The sequence below is a fragment of the Pristiophorus japonicus genome, chromosome 11 (genome assembly GCF_044704955.1).
Source record: "Pristiophorus japonicus isolate sPriJap1 chromosome 11, sPriJap1.hap1, whole genome shotgun sequence".
NCBI lineage: Eukaryota > Metazoa > Chordata > Chondrichthyes > Pristiophoridae > Pristiophorus > Pristiophorus japonicus.
In genome coordinates, this window is record NC_091987.1 from 997,357 (window position 1) to 1,003,615 (window position 6,259).

General features: G+C 53.0%; 1 pseudogene; it reads right to left on the reverse strand.

Annotated features, from left to right (window-relative positions):
• Positions 1 to 1,646: 1,646 nt before the first annotated feature.
• Positions 1,647 to 1,881, reverse strand: LOC139276657 (U2 spliceosomal RNA; annotated as a pseudogene).
• Positions 1,882 to 6,259: the final 4,378 nt, after the last annotated feature.

Genomic DNA, 6,259 nt, shown 5'->3' on the forward strand with positions numbered 1-6,259 from the left:
GGGGGAGGGCGGGGGGAGGCGTGGGTTGGGGGGCACTCAATGATCGAATGGCCGGAGGAGAGAGCAGGGGTGCCTCCTTCCAGCCTCTCCCCCACACCCCGTCCCCCACCCCACATCCCCCCCCACACACACACCCCCTCCCACCCCCCCCCCACACACCCGTCCCCCACCCCACATCCCCCCCCACACACACACCCCCTCCCACCCCCCCCCCACACACCCGTCCCCCACCCCACATCCCCCCCCACACACACACCCCCTCCCACCCCCCCCCCACACACCCGTCCCCCACCCCACATCCCCCCCCACACACACACCCCCTCCCACCCCCCCCCCACACACCCGTCCCCCACCCCACATCCCCCCCCCCCACACACCCGTCCCCCACCCCACATCCCCCCCCACACACACACCCCCTCCCACCCCCCCCCCACACACCCGTCCCCCACCCCACATCCCCCCCCCACACACACACCCCCTCCCACCCCCCCCCCACACACCCGTCCCCCACCCCACATCCCCCCCCGCACATACACACCCTCCCACCCCCCCCCACACATACACACCCTCCCATCCCCCCACACACAGCCCCCCCCCACACACACCCCCCCGCACCCCTCACTGTCAGATACAGATACAGAGAGAGACACTGACAGAGACACCTTCCCTTCACGTAAAGGTAGGACTTCTATTTTTTATTGATTGATTACTTATTACTTTGGTCTTGGTGCTTTATCTGCAGGGTTCCTTCTATTTTTTATTAATTAATTGCTTATTACTTTTTGTGCTTTGTTTAGTGCTTAGTGCTTTAAATGTACTTTGCTTCTTTAATGTTGTTGTGAAGGTGTTTATGGAAAACCCTCTAACTTCCCTTACCCCCCCCGCTGTTGTGATGTTTCCCACCCCCTGTCTCTGGCTGTGCCTGCACTAAACTTAACTCTAGGTAAGGTTTTTCAGAACTTACAAAAGTGGACACTTACTCCATCCTAAGTTAGTTTGTAGTAAGTTTTCACTGCCGAAACTTGCAAAACAGGCCTGAGTGGCTGGACACACCCCCTTTTGAAAAAAAAAGTACCTTACCTAAAGCCAACCTAAACTAACTCACTAGAACAGGGGCAAACTAATATCCGAGAATTGCAATTTCTAACATACTCCAAACTAAACTAGTTGTTCCAAAAAACTAGGAGCAACTCCACCCGAAACTTGGGCCCTCTGGAACTGGACACGGGTGCGAGTCAGTCCATAATGAGTAAAAAGGCCTTCGATAGACTGTGTGCAACAAGGCACACAGGCCCAAGCTCAGCCCCATTCACATCAAACTAAGGACTTACACCAAGGAACTAATCCCTGTAATTGGGAGTGCAGAAGTCAAAGTCTCCTATGATGGAGCAGGACACGAACTCCTGCTGTGGATTGTGCCAGGGGATGGCCCCACATTGTTTGGCAGAAGCTGGCTGGGAAAAATCCGCTGGAACTGGGACGACATCCGAGCGACGTCTCATGTGCCCAGGTTCTGAGCAGGTTTCCATTTTTTTTTTTAAATTCGTAGCCAATCGTTCCAATTCTTTGTCAAATACAAACGCCAGAGGTCACCTTGCACATGCCAAGGATCACTCTGCGCCAATGCTCTTAGCCAAAAGGCCGAGAGCCACTGCACCGTTCCTGGAAGTACTGCAATACCAGGTTCGTGCCATGGAGGTGGATGGGTCAAGCCACCCACACACCTCCGTGGAGGTGGATGGGTCAAGCCACCCCACCCACCTCCTGTTTCCAAAAAAGCAAGCAGATACCTTCCTGACCAGGGAGAAACCACCCGGAGGTCATGGTGGCTGGTCAGAAACGGTACTACACTTGATCTTAGCCAAAAGGCCGAGAAGCGATCAGGTTTCCATTGTTTTTTTTTTTTTTTATAAATTCGTAGCCAATCGTTACAATTCTTTGTCAAATCACAAACGCCAGAGGTCACCTTGCACATGCCAAGGATCACTCTGCGCCAATGCTCTTAGCCAAAAGGCCTAGAGCCACTGCACCGTTCCTGGAAGTACTGCAATACCAGGTTCGTGCCATGGAGGTGGATGGGTCAGGTCCCCCACACACCTCCGTGGAGGTGGATGGGTCAAACCTCCCCACCCACCTCAGGTTTCCATTGTTGTTCGAGCCAGGCATTGGAAGCTTCTCGGGGTGGGGGGTGAAAGTACAGATCTATTTGGCTCCCTGGTACACGACCCATCCACCACAAGGCACGGGCGGTACCATATATGATGCGTGAGAAAGTGGAAATTCAGCTGGACAGGCTGCAGCGAGAAGGCATCATCGCACCGGTGGAATTCAACGAGTGGGTCAGTCCGATTGTCCCAGTACTTAAAGAGGACGGCACGGTCAGAATTTGTGGGCTCTATAAAGTAACGATTAACCATTTCTCACTGCAGGACCAGTACCCGCTACCCAAGGCAGACGACCTATTTGCGACCCTGGCTGGAGGAAAGACATTCACCAAGCTGGACCTGACCTCGGCCTACATGACGCAGGAGCTGGAGGAGTCTTCGAAAGGCCTCACCTGCATCAACACGCACAAAGGTCTGTTCATCTATAACAGGTGTCCGTTCGGGATTCGGTCGGCCGCGGCAATCTTCCAACGGAACATGGAGAGTCTGCTAAAGTACGGTTCCTCACACCGTGGTTTTCCAGGACAACAGACTGGTCACAGGTCGGGACACCATTGAGCACTTCAAGAATCTGGAAGAGGTTCTTAGTAGGTTGGATCGCGTGGGGCTCAGGTTGAAACGCTCGAAGTGTGTTTTCCTGGTGCCGGAGGTCAAGTTCTTGGGAAGAAGAATCACAGCAGACGGCATCAGACCCACCGATGCCAAGACATCAAGAATGCGCCAAGACCACAGAACATGACGCACCTGGGACTCCTAAACTATTTGGGTAATTTCCTACCTGGGTTAAGCATACTGCTAGAACCCTTACATGTGCTACTGCGCAAGGGAGACTGTCATGTATTCAACCAGCTTTGTAACACATGTATAATCTGACATAAGTTGTACACTGTGAGATCAATGACCACTAGGTGGTGAACTTGTGGGAGACACTCCTAACCTGGACCTTCAGGTATAAAAGGGGAAGCTCCACCCACTTCCATCACTTGAGTGCTAAGGAATAAAGGACAGGTCATAGACTGACCTTCTCTCAAGCATGGGCCTCGTGTGCATTTATACTATACAGTAAGGACATATCAATGGCGACGAGAAACTGGGATTTAAACTATACGAGCATAGCCACTAGCAGAACAGATGAGAGGTACTGTGTTAAGGAATGGTTGGGACAGAGATTCAACATTGTTAAAGCAGCACACAGTTCTCCAGGCAGACAAGGGCAGTCAGGCATGCCCCAACATGTAGTCGAACCCAGAGGGGGAGGTCGACAGAGACAATGGCAAGCTGAACAGGGATTCACGCCATTGCAAGGGACAATGCGGCCAGTAATGGGGCCATCAACACCTGTTAATGGCGCACTCAAGGACAATCATGGGGCAGTCACGGATGATCGACTGGCAAGGGACCTTTTGTTTCAAACCGCAACTGATGTTGGAGGAGTGGAGGCACACTCTCAGCTGGAGTTTGCAGAGATGAGCAAAATACCTGCAGGAATTGCAGAAATGGACACTGGGGGAAATCGCTGGAAGCTGAAGTTCAGTGAGTTCATGTGGAGCACGTACACAGTTCATAAACCAGGACGCCACCGATAATGATGAAAGTGCTCCTCAATGGCATCCCAGTATCAATGGAGCTAGACACGGGGGCCAGCCAGTCCCTGATGGGTATCAAACAGTTCGAAAAGTTGTGGCCGTCCAAGGCCAGGAGGCCAAAATTATCGCCGATTGACGCACAGCTACAGACTTACACAAAGCAGATCATTCCGGTGCTAGGCAGCGCCATGGTAGTCGTGACCCACAAAGATTCGGAGAACAGGTTGCCACTCTGGGTTGTCCCAGGGGATGGTCCCGCACTACTGGGGAGGAGTTGGCTTGCTTCATGAACTGGAAATGGAGCGATGTCAATGCAATTTCCTCTGTGGAGCGAGTATCATGCTCACAGATCCTGGACAGATTTGACTCATTATTTCAACCCGGCATTGGCACTTTCATGGGGGCCAAGGTAGTGATTCACATAAACCCGGACGCCAGGCCAGTACACCACAAGGCCAGAGCGGTGTCGTACGTGATGCGGGAAAAGATAGAAGGCGAATTGGACCGCCTGCTGAGGGAAGGCATCATCTCGCCAGTCGAATTCAGTGACTGGGCGAGCCCGATTGTGCCGGTGCTCAAGGCGGATGGGTTGGTCAGGATATGTGGCGATTACAAGGCCACCATCAATCGGGTGTCACTCCAAGACCAGTACCCGCTACCGAGAGCGGAGGACCTCTTTGCGACGCTATCCGGTGGCAAACTTTTTTCAAAATTGGACCTGACCTCAGCTTACATGACCCAGGAGCTGGCGAGTGAGTCGAAGAAGCTGACCACCATCACGACACACAAGGGGTTGTTTGAGTACAACAGATGTCCGTTCGGGATTCGCTCGGCCGCCGCGATCTTCCAACGAAATATGGAAAGCCTCCTCAAGTCGATTCCAGGGACGGTGGTTTTTCAGGACGACATCCTCATCACGGGTTACGATACTGAAGAACACCTCCACAACCTGGAGGAGGTGCTATGCAGACTAGACCGGGTAGGGCTGCGACTGAAAAAGGCCAAGTGCATCTTCCTAGCTCCAGAGGTAGAATTCCTGGGGATGAGGGTAGCAGCAGACGGGATCAGCCCTACTGCGTCCAAGACGGAAGCGATCCAGAGAGCAGCCAGACCCCGTAACATGACGGAGCTGCGTTCGTTCCTGGGGCTGCTGAACTATTTTAGAAACTGTCTTCCAAAATTGAGCACGCTGCTAGAGCCGCTACACGTGTTCCTACGCAAAGGTCGCGAATGGGTCTGGGGGAACAGCCAGGAAAGGGCTTTTAATAGAGCACGCAATTTGTTATGTCCCAACAATCTGTTAACACTATATGACCCATATAAGAAACTTGTGTTAACGTGCGATGCGTTGTCCTATGGTGTCGGGTGTGTGTTGCAGCATGTCAATGCCAAGGGTCAGTTACAGCCGGTAGCTTATGCCTCCAGAAGTCTGTCCCAGGCAGAAAGGGGCTACGAGATTGAAGAAAAGGAGGCGCTCGCATGTGTATATGCGGTAAAGAAAATGCACCAGTACCTGTTTGGCAGGAAATTTGAGCTGGAGACAGATTACAAACCCCTAACGTCCCTTTTGGCTGACAACAAGGCCATAAATGCAAATGCATCGGCCCGCATACAGAGGTGGGCACTCACGTTAGCCGCCTATGACTATACAATTCGGCACAGACCGGGCACCGAAAACTGCGCCGATGCACTCAGCAGGCTCCCACTTGCCACCACTGAGGGGGCTACCGAGCATGGTGCTGAGATGGTCATGGCTGTTGAAGCTTTCGGAAGCGAAGGCTCACCCGTGACAGCCCGTCAGATTAAAGTCTGGACAAATAGAGACCCGCTATTGTCTCTAGTCAAGAAATGTGTCCTGAATGGGGACTGGGCAGCCACGTACAGGGCATGCCCTGAGGAATTTAAACCATTTCACAGGCGCAGGGATGAACTCTCGATTCAGGCAGATTGCCTACTGTGGGGAAACCGCGTAGTCATGCCCCAGATAGGCAGAGAGGTGTTCATCAAAGAACTCCACAATGAGCACCCGGGCATTGTCATGATGAAGGCAATTGCCAGGTCACACGTTTGGTGGCCAGGGATAGACGCAGATCTGGAACATTGTGTTCGCAGGTGCAACACGTGTGCCCAGCTGGGCAATGCGCCCAGGGAAGCCCCCCTTAGCCCCTGGCCATGGCCCGCCAAGCCTTGGTCACGCATCCATGTGGACTACGCAGGTCCTTTCATGGGGAAAATATTTTTGGTTGTAGTCGACGCCTACTCCAAATGGATCGAGTGTGACATTTTAAATTCAAGCACATCCTCTGCCACGGTAGAAAGTCTACGGGCAATGTTCGCCACCCATGGTCTACCGGACATCTTGGTCAGCGACAATGGCCCGTGCTTCACAAGCACTGAATTCCAGGATTTCATGGCAGGCAATGGAACTAACCATGTCAGAACGGCACCGTTCAAGCCGGCCTCAAACGGCCAGGCAGAACGAGCAGTGCAGATAATCAAACAGGGGAT